This window comes from Notamacropus eugenii, chromosome 4, assembly GCF_028372415.1.
Source record: "Notamacropus eugenii isolate mMacEug1 chromosome 4, mMacEug1.pri_v2, whole genome shotgun sequence".
NCBI classification, from domain to species: domain Eukaryota; kingdom Metazoa; phylum Chordata; class Mammalia; order Diprotodontia; family Macropodidae; genus Notamacropus; species Notamacropus eugenii.
The window spans coordinates 195,145,577-195,163,337 of NC_092875.1; the positions used below are offsets into that span (position 1 = coordinate 195,145,577).

A 17,761-nucleotide genomic window follows, 5' to 3' on the forward strand; every position below is an offset into this window, starting at 1 on the left:
TTGTAGATTTTTAACACATCTTGCATTTCAGTAATACCCACCACAGTAACAGTAATAAGAATGGTCTGCGACATTGTTGTAGTTGTTCATTTTCAGTTGTATATGACTCTTTGTGATCCCATTTGGAATTTTCTTGGCACAAATATAGGAGTGGTTTGCCATTTTCTTCTCCAGCTCATTTTACAGATGAGGAAACTGAGTCAAACAAGGGACCTGCACAGTGTCACATAGCTAATGTATGAGGCCAGATTGGAACTCAGGAAAATGAGTCAGCCACTGTGCCACCTGGCTACCCCAAATCTACAATGTACTTTCTGCCAAAAGAAACCCTATGAATTAAAGGTGACACATATTATTATACCCATTTTCCAGTTTAAGGAAATTGAGGTTCAGAAAAAACTCATTTGGTCACAGTGTTGTACTGATAATAAGTGTCTGAGGTAGATCTCAAAGCTAGATATTGATACTTAATACAGAAACGAGTACTTTCTCCATATTAGCAATATCCTTTAGTCATTTTGTATTTAAAGCCACTCTGTTCTTTTATTTTCCCTCCCTCGGATCAAAAGAACTTATCCACCAAAGAGGAATCTTGGGCTGAAGTTATGCATTATCGGGATATTTGAGTGGGATGCTATAAAGTTCCAGCTTTCTCATATGACTAGTTATAGTATCATTTGTGCTGATGTAAGACCTTTTTTGTAAGATCTTTCTATCAGTTGCATATAAATTGAAGACATAAGCAGTAGTCATTTGGAAGTATTTAAAAATGCAAACTTTGACAATAGGAAATGTCAGACAGTAATGGAATAGGTATTGCCAAATTGGACAGAAGATATTCATTAATAAATGAAAACTTTGTGTTTTTAGTTGAATGGTTCTCAGGTATAAATGATATCCCTAATGTAAATTTTTAATGTATTTTCCTATTTTTTCTTTATTTTTTTGAAACTTTTGAATAAGAGGCTGAATAATAGGTTTTTATTTTTGACTTTCATTGTTTTCTTTTTTCGTAGCATGTTGGTAAAAAGGTGCCTTAGCTTTGTTAGCTGAATGTCAGCCAAGGAAGAGCTGTAAAAAAGAAGTCTCTAGATGGATAGTAACTTGTATTATTAGATGGGGTGTGTGCAAAAGCTACTTTTCTTTCTTGACACTGAATTTGGGTAGCCACCTCCTTATTTTATGTTGTTTTTTTTTTTTTCACCAAGTGGCACTAATTACACCACTGCTCCTGTAGAGCTAAAAAACTGCCTAGCAGGGCAATTTTCTATAGTTCCTGGGGTCTCGGGGGCACCATTTCTATTTATTGCTGGTTGAATGACTAGGGAACAGAACTGTAGCACACACTGCTGAAGTGAAATGACTCTGGAGGCCTCCATGGGATTTTTCTAGCACCGGTATGGTGATTTAGAGGACCTGGTAGGGGGATGAAACTTCTTCCACCCCCATCTTTTTCTAATTTTTCCCCTTTGCTCCAAGTACCACCCAGCTCTCCATAGTGATGCTTTCAACTTAAAGCTGTTTAGAGCTGCTGGAATGAAGGGCCACCCAGGGCTTGGAGGAGCAGCTGGAGCAGCAGGTCGCTTATTGGCCAGAGCAGTGAGTGTTCTCACTTATCTGCATTGAACATGGGTGGCCCTAGATCCCTCAGGATAATGCAATTTCTCACTGTCTGGAGGTGGAAGCTATTGTCCTTCTTTCTGGCTTGTTGTTTGAAATGGTTTCTTATGGCTTCCGGCTTCTGCTGACTCACAAGCATTTGTTCAGTGGTCTTGAAATGGCACTTGGGGGTAAGGAATCTTTCCTCTCCTCGTGTGGGGTGGTAGTGTGGCTTAAATGAGAGAGACTTTTTACACAGCCCCACACAGTCTGAGAAGCTTAGCAGGCTTTTCCTCCCTTGCCTTTTCCATTTTCTCCTCTTCCTGCCCCTCCTCTGAGTGATACTCTTTCTCCATCTGCAACACATACTTCTATCCATAGAGAGGGGCTTTTCAGATGAACAGGTTGAAGGTTGCCATCTCTTGTTTCCCCAGTATAAAATTGCCATTTCTGATGAAAATTTTATGAATGGGGCTTATTAACCTGCCTTGCATTTCCCATAAACTGTAATTAAAATGTTTGAAGAACTTGATTCATGGTGGGTGCACCTGGGCTCATTGTTGGGTCTGCATTAGCAGTGTGCTTTGAGAGGAGGCTAGTATTTGATAGATGTTGAAACAGAAAAGAAAACTGCAAGCAAAAACTAGGGAAGCTCTGGAACTGTGAGCGGCAGGATTATAGCTTCTTTTTGCTGCAATAATAATAAAAAAAAACTCTCATCATTATCTTACAATATTATTCTGAAAGAATCAGGCAGCCAGAGGTGGATAAAGGAACAACAGCTGACAGACTGAAAATGTAGTAAATTAAGTTAAATCCATGAGTTTCAACCATATCAACAAATTCTCAGTGTCACAGCCAGAACAATAATTATCTTTTATATTTAATAAAGAAAATAATTTTTTTTATAGAATGAAACTTGAAAACTCAAATTACAAAAGACTACTGTAAATGACTGTCCTGTTATCGTGGTTACCTTTATCTGATAGTTCTTCCTAGACTGGAGCCTCCCTAGATTTGATGGGTCACTGTTGCCTCTCTAAGAAAAGTTTAATGGATGTACTTTTGTTTTATACATTACTATAGTTTCTTCTAGGATCTCTCTTGGCCCCTTCCACCTTTGCAGATGGTTGAGAACTGCATTTTAAGGAAGATGTTAAAAATTTACTGTCACTTGATTTCATTCTCTTTATTGTAAAGGACTATTATACAGGGCCTAGAAAATAATGTTTTTCTCATGCTGTTCTACATAGCTCCAAATCCTGGAGTTTCATTGGTCCTTATAGAATTTCCAGAAGGGAACCTGTGTGTTTTTCATATTTCATATGGTGCTAGGCCATCAGAAAACATGATGCAAACATATACATGTACACATACATACACACAGAGAAAAATATATAAATGTGTGCGTGTGTGTGTGTGTGTATGCGTGTTTCCTTTTTGAAAGCACATTTTTGTTTTCCTAAGGCAGGGAGAGGCAGAACCTTCTGATGTGGGCTCTTTTAACATGTCTATATATAGTTCATAGGATAAACTCTGAAACATTTAGATTTTCCTAAAGACAGGTCTCAACATTTCCTGTACCTTGGATACATTATATAAACAAATACAGTCTTTCTGTCTTTGTAGATAGGGTTGGTCTTATCTCAACGTAAAACAGAATAATTGGTACAAGATTTAATTCACCTTATTTCAGTTCCATTTAACAAATATTCATCTTCCTGTTAGCATGAAGACAGATTTGTAAAAAGTGGAGAGAGAACTAGATATGGAGTCAGGTCCTGGGTTCAAATTCTGCCTCTTCCTCTTACTATCAATGTGATCTTTAGTAGGTCACTTAATGTCTTTGGACCTCAGTTTCCTCATCTGTAAAATGAGGGAGTGAACTCTGAGTCTGTGTAATTTGTTTTATGTGCCTACTATGTGCTGGTGCTGTGGTAGGTTCTGGAGATAGAAAGTCAAATCAACAGTCATTTTGTTAAACACCTACTGTGTTCTAAGGCACGGTGCTAATGAATTGGGGAAAGAGGAAAAGCAAACTAAACAACCAGAAACAGAGACACAGACAGTTTATGTCCTCAAGGAATTTACCTTTTACTGGAGAGAGGTAGAACAGGAACAAGAATTTGTCATGCACCCACTGTGTGCCAGGTGCTGGGAAGGTGGAACACTTATCTCACTTATTGACCCATTCTTTCTAACAGTCACTGCCTTTCACAATGCAGGAAACTGGATATTCCTCCTTTCCTTTATCCTGTATGATGACTGCATTTCTTTCTTTTCCTTCTTTCCATGTCAGCCTGTATTTTGGCAGGCTTCCTGTTCTTCCAGTACAGTCCGGTTATCAATAGTTTGAATTTGAAGTGCCCTGGGAGAGTAATACTACAGCTTAGTTCTTCATTTACCAGCATATACCTATTCAGGGGACACTACAGAGCTCTGTAGTCAACAACTCATTGTCCTAGATTCTAAAATGTTAAGGCTGAATTTGAATGTGGAGCATGACTTTCTAACCATGATTTTGAACCCAATCCAAGTATGTTGTACTGCAAAAAGCCTTCCCTGATCCCATTACTAATCACCAATTTATTTTGTAACTTTCTGATTTACCTAGCAGTTATTATTATAGATACATTTCTGAGTGCTTTATTAAATTGTAAGTTCCTCAGGGGCAGGAACCATATCTTACATGAAGCTCTGCAGTCTCAATGCCTAGCGTAGTGAACCGTACACCATAGATGTTTAATAGATACTTCCTTATTACCCTTCCTCCCATGCCCTCCACCTCCACTCAAAAGAAGGTGTTTTGGAGTTGGATGGGTACCTTTGGTTACCCAGTAATTTTCTGGAAAGATTGCTTAATAAATTCTTGTTGACTTTCTTAGTTGCTTATCCACAGTCTTCAGGTTCCCTTTCAGAACTCCGTTCCTGAAGCTGTCCTCAATCTCTCTAGTATTCTTCCTGACTGTCCCTCTCCCATAGCACGTACAATCTTGTAACACACTTGAGTACTTAATTGTATTTTGTGCTGAATCATATGCTATCTTATATTGTTCTCTAATTATTTTTCTTATTTCTTGTTGACCCAATAGAATGGTAAGTTCCTCAAGACAGGAACTGTAGCTAGTTTTGCTCATAGCACCGTGTACAACACTGGGCATATTCAGAGGTGCAGAATACTTGTGGAATGGAATGGAATGGAAGTGAAGGGGGTAGAATTTGGGTTCTCACCAAGTGGCTTCAGAATTCTGCTGCTTCGATTCATTTAACCCAAGCACAAGCCACAGCATTGCAATCCTTTCCATGATGCTGGGAGTGTTGGTTAAGTAGGGAGAGGTAGCAGTAGGCTGTTGAGCTAATGGGGGAAAGCAGAGCAGTTGGGGCTTGTTTCTCCAAATAGATAGTTATTACTCTGATTTTCAGGTCCAAGCTTGTGTCCCTTTCCATCTCAGGCATCTTTCCACCCTTGTGTATTGTGCAGACCGTTTCAAGGGACTTAGGTTGTCTTGGAATCTTTTCTACAGCTCATACTTTTATTCTAAGAGATGTTGTTATCAATGTAATAGTTGCAAGTTAATAGCTGTGGTGGCCTGGGACTGTGAAGTCTCAGCCAAACCAGCCTGGAAAATAGAAGTGACATCTTCTCTCAACCCTGTTTAATTCACCTGAAGTCATACATTCTTATCTTGTTTTGGAGAAGAGACTTTAGGCACCTTATAAACATTGTCCAGGCTCTTAAAAAAAAAAACAAAACTATACCAGCTGTAACAGAGGTAATGATTAAGGACACACAGAGAACAGGCTATTAATAGAATATAGGGGTGTGCGTGTGCGCGCGCGTGCACACATGTGATCATAGCTTATTTTATTTTCGAACTGGAAATGTTTTTTGGGGATTTTGGCATGTTCTTCGATATGCTGAAGGATGAGAACACATCATTTGGGACACTCAGCACATAAGCCGTATTTGGAAATTTACAGAGCCTCAGATTTCACATTTTAATGTTTTAATTGCCTGGTCTGGTAATACAACATTTTCAGGCTTCTCTCTTTCATTTAGTTATGGCCACATTTTTCCCATTTACAGTAGTGGGCGCTTGCCAATGCTTACTTCCTGCTTTCGTACAGGCAGCCCCGGCATGGACTGATTATTGGCTCTGAGAAGGCAGTTCATCACATGTCACTCATAATGAGTATCATATTGACTTCTGAAGTGTTTATTTATTTATTTTTTTGTTCTAGATACCACACATGCAGGCTAGGAAATTGTATGCATTTGCTATGTGGCTTGTTAAATAACTTTAGTGGAATTAAAATGCAGTTGTGCAAGGCACAAGGCATCTTCAGTGGGGCTTGAGACTCTAAGAGGACCACAGTTTTTTGCACCTTGGCCCTTAATCTAAACATAGAATATAGGAAAACCAAAGGAAATGCCACCTTCTTGATCTGGGAGGTAATTCGTAATGGAAAGCCTGCACAATATAAAACAACATGGTGTACTGGAGGGCATTTAGGTTTTCTGGGAAAATGAGCAAACAAAAAATAAAACAGAAGCTAAGTAAAGTCTCCAGGGAGAACTGAATGCCTCTAAGACTTTTGCTGTGGTTCAGTTACGTGCACTTCTTCATAGCCCTTTTATGGGGTTTTCTTAGCAAAGATACTGGAGTGCTTTGCTATTTCTTTCTCTGGTGGATTAAGGCAAACAGAGGTTCAGTGACTTGTAAGTGTCTGAGGCTGAATTTAAACTCTGTTCTTCCTGATTCCAGACCCACTTCTCTATCCACTGAGCCACCTAGCTGTAGTTTATCTGTAATGCTCCATGCAGAAGAGTGGACAACAGTGTTTAAAGATGTCTGATCCTATAGGAGGAACCATCACTGGTTTTTCATTTCATTTGAATGAACATTTAGTAAACCCTTAGAAAGGCACTGTTGTAGGCATTGCAGATACAAGGACAAAACAAAAAAACAATGCAAGTCCCTAAAGAATGTGAATTCAATCACATTCATCAATTGTAACAGTAAAAAATGTCACTACTGGTGCTATCAAGCACAAAGTAAACCATGGTTGTAACTACACTGGAATATTTCCCCGTTTCAGGATTTTTAGGTCCCCACTTAAAGTGCTGCTCCCCTCCTGTTATTTACAATATGTCACATCATTCAGCATTATCTGCTGTTGGCCATTTCCAGATCAATTTTAGATACTATGCATTTTCATGCTATTCCCTGGGAATTTCTTGAGTTGTTTCAGTGGAGAACTCATGTTTTCTGGCATTCCTATCACTGGTTGACTGAGTTGGCATTTGGAATCAGGCTAGCGAGCGACCAGTTAAAATTGTTTTTAGCTGGTCTGGTGCTGATTGGTATTTCAGGCATCTAATGGCATCGGGATGTGCCATACCTATTTGCCCCATGACTGTATTATTGTTGTTCACGAGTTCCAGTCATGTCTAATTTTTTGTGACCCCATTTGAGGTTTTCTTGGCAAAGCTACTGGAGTGATTTGCTCGTTGCTCCTCTAGCTCATTTTACAGCTGAGGAAACTGTGGTAGACAGGGTTAAGTGACAGGGTCACACAGCTAGTAAGTGGGACCCCATAATTATCAAACCCCTCAATTGTGGTACAAGAGGAAGTCCCTGGCTTTGAGTCAAAGGGTGTGGGTTCAGATTCCACTTTTGAAGTTTATTATTTGTGTGATCTTGGGCAAATCACTTAACTTCCCTGGCCCTCATGTTCAAAATGAGAGGGTTAGACATAATAGCTTCTGAGATCCCTTTCCACCCTAGCTCTATGATCCTGTGTTCTATGAACATAGTGAAAAGGAGATTTGGACCTTATCTAGCAATTTTACATTGAGTAAATAGGCTGTTGAGAGTGGAGGATATTTTTGTGTTTATAGAATAGACTTCACAAATTGGTGTTTTAGCTTAGATAATACTCTCCTGCTTGAATTCTTCTCTGTAGTCAGAATGGGGCACCTAGGAAGCTCAGTTAAATAGAGTGTCAGGCCTGGAAGATGCATCTTCTTAAGTTCAAATCTGGTCTCAGACACTTATTAGACGTGTGACTCTGGGTAAGTCACTCAACCCTGTCTGCTTCAGTTTCCTCATCTGTAAAATGAGCTGGAGAAGGAAGTGACAAACCACTCCAGTATCTTTGCCAAGAAAACTCCAAATAGGTTCACAAAGAGTCAGACACAATTGAATAAAGGCAGCCATTCTGCATTTAGAATGTTCTGCTTCCTCTGTACCTATCCCTTTTAGCTAAGGTATTCTCTGACCTACCTTGGCCCAGTTGTTTGGTATTTATCATGTTCTCCTTTTTATTGCTATTTTATTTTTCTATTATTTGTACATATATGTATGTATATGTTTATATATTTGTATATTATATACAAAATTTATATATACATTTATATATTATATATTTACATACATATTATATATGCATTCATATATTAAATTTTATATATGTATATAATGAAGTATATTTGTATATATACACATATAAATATATGTATATATATATATATCTATCTTGTTACTTGCTATTTTCTTTTTTGCATATACACATCTTCACTTCAGAGTTGTATTGTAGGAGTTTTATAGTCTTAGAGTCCCAGAGATAGTCATAGGGTGTCCCAAAGGCGGCACTAGACAGATAAAATATCAATCAGTACAACCAATCCCAAATCACTGTAATCAGTTGCATACTGGACTGATGCTAAATAACCGCCAGTTAACCAGTGATTGGAGATGAGTGTTGGAAAACACTAAACTTAAGGTTATAATTCAGAGACAAAAGGGACCTCTGAAACCATCTAGTTCAACACCCTCATTTTACAGAGGAGGAAACTGAAGCCCTGAGAGATGAGATGCTTTGCCTAATGTCACAGAGGTAGTAGGTAAAGGAGACAGGATTTGAACTTAGGCCCCCTGATTCAATATAATAAGATCTCAGGGCATGCTATGAGAATTCATAGTATCAGCAACTGCCCTGGAAATGATAAGACTGTAACAGGTACTTGTACTCAACTGCAGGGCAACAGGACTTCCAGCTGGGGCCTGGGCATGTCCAAATGGGGCCAATTTCTTGAAGGTAAGAACCATGGTTTGAGCTTTTTTTTTTTTTTTACCTCTAGTACAATTCTGTGTATGTCTGGATGGCAAATATTTACTTGATTTGAAATGAGGGTTATTTTCCTGTCCCTTCTTCCTCTCTTCTTCCTTTTTCAATTTCCTTCTCTATTTAATATTTCTTCATTTTTCCCCTTGACCCTTTTGTTCAGGATATGAGATCACTTCCTTTACTATACCTACTCAAGACTAGGTTTTTTGCTTCAAAGAATCCCTTGTGATCTCTCCTAGTGTAACATGTTGGCCTAACACAAAGACATGTGGTAGCACTCACCCGAGACTATACAGCCATCCACATTTTCTCACATCATTTCATTCCTTCACCATGTATCTCTGTTGACAGAGTTGCTTGGCATTCTCTATTTCCCAGATCACAAGACACTCTTAATTTTTCTCCCTTGAAAAAAAGTTGCCTAAAACTGCTCAGTGTCTTAAATGAAATCTGTTACTTCTCTCATTGCTAGGCCTACATCTCCTGGGGGAGCCCTCCCCATTTGGCTTCTCCTTTTGCCTAAACCAAATGGTCCATCAAAGAGGAGCATTAACACTCTTCCTTACATACTAAACAGGAATCATGTTGAGTGTCACTAAAGGCATCATGGTTCCTGAGATTTGCTTCCCTGGGTCCAGTGACATGCCCACTGGAGAGAACAGGCAAGGACTAGAAGGTGTCGGTAGATTGCATCTGTTGATGGCTTTGTGAGACAGTCATCCCTTCCTAGCCCTTTGGTGCACTCTGTTCCTCATCTCTCTGGCAGTTTGTAATACAGTCCAATGCCTGAGACTTTCCCCAAGGACACACCTGTACAAGACAAGGAAAAACAAATGCCAACACCACAAAAGCCACCCAGGTAACCATGCTCCCAAAGTTCTGACACAGCAGCATCTCACACAGCTCTCATGCATTCTTCTATCAGCCATAAGCTCCCATTTAGAAAGCACCATCACAGGAACCTGGGGTTTTTCTGATTTTATAAACTGCCTACAGACTGTCTCAGAGTGGAAGAGAGCCTGATAAGTTCATCAGAGGCTGCAGCCTCTGTCTTTCTGTCCCATAGATCAATTGCCTTGCCTTCCTGATCCTACTCAGGTCAGGATGCCACACTGGATATTTCCTTGGGCTCTGCCCTCTGCAGAGGAATGTGCCATCACTTCTAATTTCTCATTAGAACCTTCTGACTGGGTAATTCTCCAAGACTACATTAACTGCCTACTTGGTGCTGCCCATAGTTAACATGTTCCTCTAGCTTTTCTCCCAAACTCTCATTCCTTTAATATTGTCATACAGAACTGCCACCCTGGGGGAAATTCTTTCCCCTACTACCTTTATTGTACTGATATTTCTATTTTTACTTTAACCCTAAAGTTCCCTAACCCTTATCCTCCTTCTGTAATGCTGAGGGCGATAAAGATTACGTTATGTTTTGTTATGTTATGTTTATGTTATGTTGTGTTATATGCTAATTCCCCTCAGCCTCAGTCTTTCTCTTATCCTTCTTTCATCTGGAATATCCTTCCAGGATTAATGAATAAATGAATGACCAACAACCCTTACCTTCAGTGGCTTTTGATTCTGCTGGTTTAAGGTGATCTTGTTCACATTCTCCTTCTTTTCCTTCAGCTACATACTGATACACTAATATCAGCATGCATAGAACATGGGCTAGCTATACTGGAATACTGGTTTATAATTTTTGCATACCTATGCACAGGAAAAATTTCTGCAACTAGTAGAACTACTACTCTGCTATGATCCACACCACATGTCAGTTGTTGCAAGCCAGAGTAGACAATCAGCCAAGCAGCACAGGAGGAGGAACATACAACATTGCCACTCTTACCTTCTTTACCAGGAAGCAGCAGTATTAGTTAAGGAACTGGAAGAGGAGCCTTCTGGAAGGGAGAGAGCTAGGGGACTATAAAACCAGCCAGGCACAAGGATTCCACAGACCCCTTCCTTAACCACTGGGGCAAGACTAGTAACTCAACATCTTCCCTGTAGTAGGTATGTCCTTACCCTCCTCCCCACCCCACCTACCCCACCTACTACGTCTTGCTCAGGTCAAGAATATTGGGATAAGCAAGTAAACATCATGACTGTGAAGAACATGATAATCTACTTCCCTGTGTCCCCACTGTGATTCTGAATAATAGGCTTTTACAGTGAAGATTCCTTTTCTGGACTTCACTCCTTGCTTCCTCACATCCATTCACATCAGCCTTATGCCTTCCATGTTTCTCTTTCATCCTTACCTACCTTCCACTGTACCCTCTAGAGGCCCTTTTCTATTGCTAACAAATTACCGATTACTTTGCTTATATTCTGTGTTTTTTACATTTGCTCTATCCCACAGATGTCTCCTTCCCATAGAACATAATTACTCAAGGGTGTATACATCCCAAAGTTTAATACTTCATCCTCTTGTCTGGAAGTTATCAGTGCTCTGATAATGAGAAAACAGCTTTAAAAGACAGGATGACCAGCCAAGTTTGGCAGCCTTAAAAATATGACATTGGCTTTCTTACCATATTTTCAGGAAACTGTCAAATTCACATAGATATGCTTAAATTATATAATCTACCTATTTGGATGCTTAAGTCCAATTCCCACCAAGTTGAGACATCACCCTCAGGATGACATTCATTCTCTTCGAGGAAGGAAGGATAAACAGCAGTTCCCTTCTGAGTTAAGAATAACCCCTAAAGGTAGAGTTTGCATTTTTTCTTAATGTTTAGAATTATTTTTAAGTGCTCATTTACATTTAATTTTACAAAGAGCACTTTTCTTACATAATATATATCTATGGCTATTCTCAGGGAGGTGAAGTTAGAAATAGGTTAGAAATCAAAGATAACTTGTTGCCTGTTAGGGCAGAAAAGCTTGGTGAAAATTCAAGTGATTTTGTAAAACAGGGCAGAAAAGAGCCAAATGTGGTGAACCTTTTGACCAACAATACCTTTCCCCCCCACTTAAGATATTCTACTCTTATAATCTACCAGTCTTCCCGCTCTTTTTTTCCCATCAGTAAGTCCCTTTAGGAAATATGTACTCCTTTGTTTGAGCCAATAAAGGACAGTATAGGTTGTTGGGAGAAAGGGGGGAAAGAAGAGAAAAGGGTGGGGGAAAAAAGACAATGGAGGAAAAGGATCTAATAGCCCATTAGAGATCTGTGGCCCTGAACTTTGATGTCCCCTCTTAAGCATTCTGTAGGTGTCCCTACTGCTTCTGTTCCCTCTACTGAAACCACTCTCTAACTTCACTGCATTCTTTTGTCATCTTGTTGCCTTGGAAACCCCCATACCACACAGCTGATTCATGCATCTCATCTAAGTCCAGACCCAGGTCACAGACTGGCATTTGCCCTGTGTTTCTCTTTTTTATATTTTTCCAGGCATCTGTAAACTGAAGATAGAATGAGATGGTGGCTAGTGTTATACGTAAGGAGAAAGGTTTTGAGAACTTTAGAAGTTAAAAAAAAATTAACAGGGGGGAAAGGGAAGTGAAGAGTGAATGGAAAATGTTATAGGTTAAGCTTTTCATGTAAGGAAATGTTGGGGTCTCATAACACGTCTGAAAGTGAGTTACTTGGCTTCTGAGTGAGATAGGAAATCATACGATTGAGGCAGGAGGCTTGTGGCCTTTAAGATGAGCCTTATTTCTTTGTCGTCAGCAGAGCTATTTCACAGTCTGAGCTCGGCTAGGTAAGCCCCTGGGTAAGCAACAAGCTGCCGAAATCAACTAGAGCCTGCCCAGCACGTTGGAAATCAAGTTTTCTGATTAAACTCACTCAAGTTACTGTTTTACTTTTAAATTAAAAAGGAGAATTAAAATATAAATGGGTTTGGGGAGAGAGCCTTTTATTAAGTCGGAATACATTTGCTGAGGTGGGGTGACTGCAGGTGTATGTATGTTTCTCTCTAATTACTTTTTCTAATCAAACTCCTTTAATATAATGTTCATTGAAGGGGACAGAGTAGAAAAGCAGATTATTAATTTTCCTTCCCAAACCCAACTTTTCTTTCATTTGTAGATTCAAATTCTTTAACTCTGCCACTCCAGAGTTCTTGTTGATTAGCATATAAGGATCTGAAATTTAAAACAAGATTCTAAAATCTTCATGGTTAATATTATAATTGGCTTCCTGTGAGTGGATGTAACTGGAGTGTTCCTACCCACACATGTCTCCCTGATGTTTCAACACACACCCTCATTCATCTGACATGATTAGTGTGCCTGGTTTGACCTGGGCACCATAGGAGATGTTGACCAATCAGTATATAAATTGCATTTTGATCTCTTAAAAAGAAGACAAGCTTCTTAGTTGTTAGGGTTGCTAATTATAAAAAGAAAATTTGGCTGTTGACATTGGCAGAGGAGAGAATAGGTAGGGCTAAAAAATGGAGTAGTAGATGAAAAAGAGGTGAGAATCCAGTTTGTTTCCGTAAGCATTCCAAAAATTTGTTTCCATTGTCCTCCTTTATGGACAATGTATTAGGTTGGATTAAAAAATGGAGGAGTTAAACATTGTTCTCAAGGAACTGACAGTCTTTGTGAGGGGGTGTGGTAGGGACCCATAGTAAAGCAATATGCTATAACAGATTTGAAGGGTGTTTTGTTTCTGTTTGTTTGTTTCTTTATGGAAGTGTTGGTAACTGAGGTCAGCCTTGAAATATGACCTCCAAGAGATAAACACATCTGACCTGCCATGTTATTTTGAGGTCTTATTAAATAAAGTTTAAAGGGCAAGGCATAAGATGTTGAGCAGTCATGCAAAGATCATATTAGATCATTTGAGAGGTCAGCAATGTCCGCGCACAAAGTTTAGCTTGATCATTTGTTACTGCTTGTCCTTCATTCTCAAAGAGGACCATGACAGCAAGAAGATGCTTCCAGGATGTGCAAATGAATTGGATTATAGTGAGGGAGGGCTGTGCAAGGTCACCAGTCTTGCTTTCTGTTCTGGAGTCATCTGGGTCCAGTGGCAAGATATATATATAGCAGGATAACCGGAGATGGCCCCCAGCTTGATCATTTACATAAACTCTCAAATACCCAAAAGCCTGTAATCTCATCAACGTTGGTATTCTATTGATGTGGATCATACCCTATCCATTCCTGCCCATCCTGTGTGACTCATGCCCGTGTTCCTTTCAAAATTAACAGGGGAATCTACCTAACATGCCAGAGTCCACCTTTGAGTTCTGCTCGCCTTGGGAAGATATCCAAATGCATGCAGACTGTTACTCTTTGCTCTTGACATCTGATCAATCCTTATTTACTCCCCATTCACATGTTCTTTGATAACCTCCTTTACTTTTCTTCTACATCAGAAGCCCTATTTAGTAATGTATTGCAGTGGGCTCACGCCCATCTGTTCTTCTTTGAGTGATTTCCAGTTTTAGTTCTTTAGACACTTCTGTTCCATCACTTTGGTCCCCTGTTTCCCTTCACATGAACAAACTCATATAAGAGACATCTGATAATCCTACTGTCTTTTGCTTCCCTTCTCCCCCTATCCCCTGCCTCATTCCTAACAGCATTTTACTATAATACTTTTAAAGATGGTAGGAAGTTGTGCTGTAAAACTAGCTCCAATGGCAAGCTTAGTAAATAATGAATGGTACTGAGTATTGTGTTAGTAGCTCCTCCTTCTTTTCCATCCAGAAGCAAACCAAACCCAAACAACACAGCTTTAGGGAACTATATGAGCTAAATGATTAGTCCTAGGGAATAGCTGTAACACCTCATATGATCAGGAACATTAGATAAGAGGACCCTATTAAGTTCCAGAATGACTATGGCAACTCAAATGAATTTGTATGTATAAAGTGCTCTGTGAATTTTAAAACAACATATAAATGAAGCCATCATTATGATTATCTCCTTCACTGAGCCCTCCTTCTATGCCTCATCATGGTGTAGTAGAGGTATCCTTGTGTTCTCAAAAGCTATGCCAGCAAAGTGCAAGCTTTGTCAACTGCTACCAAGCTGGAAAGGTTTCAAGCTCAGATCCAGCCATGGCTTATATGCTTGTCATCTACACTCTGGTCTTCCTAAATTTAAAGAGGTTCATTGCCAGGAGATTGGTCACCAGGTGGATTGTTCATTGTTGCTGTTTTAAAATAACAACTCTTCAAGGTAGTCCACTATTTTGTATAGAAGTTGGGATATGTTGAGAGTAGGACGTTCCACATTGTTGACATGACAGCTGATGGAAATATCGGAGTATTCCAGGGGTGTGCTGGAACCAGCTCTAATAGAAAGCTGATTGTTAAATTTTCAGGGGGAACATTTATACTTCAGCAATTGCTGAATTGCTACAAGTTGCTACAAATTATGACTTATTGTTGTTGATTGTCTAGACTTAGGAAAGTGTTAAAAATGTGGATTAAACTTCAAAGAGTGTGTGCATACCCTGTGCTTTTTTTTCTTTCATTTCTTTTTTGGCTTTTCTCTTGGAGAGCCTGTTTGTGTTCCCAGCATATCGCTGTATTGCTGCACAAATATAGCTTGAGCTTAGCAGGAGTGCAGTAGAGGAAGACTCAGGGAATGAAGTCATCCCCAGACTGGAGGCTTGTTGACTGGTGACTAATAGTAACAATAATAAAACTGGCATTTACTATGTGGTGTTTTAAAGTTTGCAAAGTGCTTTACATCCATTATCTCATTTGAGCCTCACAACCCTCTTTCCCCAAATTTAGATCATCACACAAGAGAGGATAGCACTGGTCAGGCCTCCGAGAATGAAGCTGCTGCCTCGGATGATACTGCTGGCCATTTGACCTCATCGCTCAGAATGAGCTCACTCCAGGGATGTCACTGAGCTGGAGTTTGGCATTGGTCCTGTTCCATCAGATTCAAATTTTATGCCTCGAGTGCTGAGAAATCTAGTGCCAAGTTCACATATAATTACTGACGCTGCCCAGGACACAGATCTGTGCCCTAGGATTATAGCACATTTAAGTTACTCTCATTTCTGACTTTCTCTTCTCCCTTCCTGCCTAGAGGCAGAGAACCTCACCTCTTCTTACAGTGCCCTTTAGACCTTGCTCCATCCAGCTGCTCTTAGTTTCACCGTTTTTTTCCTTCTGTTAGAGATACTTGATACTTTGTGGTTGGAGGTGTTTAAGGGAGTAGATAGTTGGAGAAGAGTGGAAAGAAGCCCTTTGAATTCTTTTCTTTCTGAAGGCACCCCTTCTTGGATCTTTGTGATGTAAATCTAAGGCCTGTGGTTGCAAATGGAAAGTGTGTCGCCACTGGCCTGCTTGCTGTGTAATCTACCCCATGCCACACCCTCCACCACCCACACACACCCAGCCTCTTAGGGCAACTCCAGCGGTACCTATTTGTGGATGGGCAGGGCTCCTCCAATTAAGCAAGTCTCTGCAAGAAACCTGTCTCCCTGCAGTGGGCAACAAGAAAGGGTGGGGGGTTGGGGGGAAATATTTACTGACATCTTGCCAGAAAGAGTAAGGGAAGGGGCGGAGCAGCTTCCATACACCCTCCCATCCCTTTTTAACTTCCTCACCAGCTTGGCACCACCTGTAAGCTAAGGGATGGGAATTTGGCAAAGTCAAAGTGTCTCATTTTGGTCCCCACCCTCCAACCTCACCTTCCTTTTAAGCTAGCATACAGTCCTTATTATTTTTTAATCTAAGTCATCTGTTACAATATTTAAACTTGGAAGAGGATTGAGAGATCATCTCCTTGTAGTCCAGCCACCTCACTTTCCTGATGAGGAACTGTGGCCCCAAGAGATAAAATTGCTTGCTTCATTAAGGTCCCAAAGCCAGTAAATGACAGCTGAGATTTTATCCCAAGGCCTCTCCTGTCTAAATCCAGTGCTCTTTCCCTACAATGTTCCTTCATTTTAAGGGACTCTAGATTCTTGCTGCTGGTGAAGAAGGAGACTTGGCAGAATTATCTTCTTTAGGAGATGAGCAACAGAAGCAGGAGGTAAGGTCATATGAGGCTAAGGAATTGGAACCAGGGCTGGAGCCAAAACTTGACCAAACTTGCAGAATGCATATCAACCTTAGGACGAGATTCTGAATGTTTTGTGGGTGCAGAAGGAAAGAACTTGGAAATCCACATTCTATTCAGTGCCTTGCTTAGAATCACAGCAGAAATCAACATATCATGTTCATGATGTCACTGGTTCTGTTCAAGAGCAAAGGATGAATAACAAGGGATAGGAGGGACCTCAGAGGCTATGTCTGCCTTCCCCTAATTCTATAGATACGGCTTATGGAATTTTGTCCAAAGTCACACTGGTGGTAAGCAGCCCAGAAGGGATTTGAGCTTGGGTCCTCATTCTACTTTCAGGTCTGTTGCTAGTGTACTATGCTGCCCCTTTCAGTATGGATTGATTCAAGATGGGAATCTTTGAAGAAAGGAGCAACGAGGTGACGTGTTGTGAAAAGAGAGGATTCACAAAGTACCTTGTACAGTGTAGTATTGACCCTGCAAGAGACCTTCAAAGTTCATCTATTTCAAGGGGTCTTGTAATCTTCTTTGGGGATCCGTTTGCCAATCTGGCAAAACCTATGCATCCCTTTTCAGAATAATATTTTGAAATGCACAAAATAAAGTTCATAGCATTACAAAGGAAACTAAAGATTAGTGGGAAAAAATATGTGTATGTATATACATATATATTATGTGTGTGCATATATTATATACACATATTTGTATATATGTGTGTGTCTACATATATGTATGTGTGTGTGTGTGTATGTATATGTATATTATATAGTCCAAGTTCATGGACCTCCTGAAGTCTACCAACAAATTGCTTGGAGATTAGTGGACCCAAGGTTAAGAATCCCTATCTAGTCTATCTCAAGTCTTTCTGAAAGTGGAGTTTTACTCAGATAAAACCTGATCCTGTTTAGAAAGCCTGCTTTGAAAGGAGATTGCGTAACCCTCTCCCTTCTCTCCCTTGCTGGTCACTTGATCCAGAATTCTGTGTGTTCTCCTGCCACACAGTATGAGGGGAACAGTCAAACTGAGAATACAAAAC

The 17,761-nt window shown here is 40.0% G+C and overlaps 1 long non-coding RNA gene across 26 annotated transcripts in view; it reads left to right on the forward strand.

Moving 5' to 3' along the window:
* The window catches only part of LOC140500898 (uncharacterized), a 520,520-nt gene that overhangs the window by 393,283 nt on the left and 109,476 nt on the right, over positions 1-17,761 (forward strand). For 23 of the 26 annotated variants that reach the window (XR_011965958.1, XR_011965946.1, XR_011965955.1 and 20 more), the window contains one exon: positions 8,643-8,700. The exons of the other annotated variants lie outside the window; for them this stretch is intronic. This is a non-coding gene — a long non-coding RNA (uncharacterized lncRNA). The remainder of the gene's footprint in view (positions 1-8,642; positions 8,701-17,761) is intronic. 26 annotated transcript variants of the gene reach the window in all.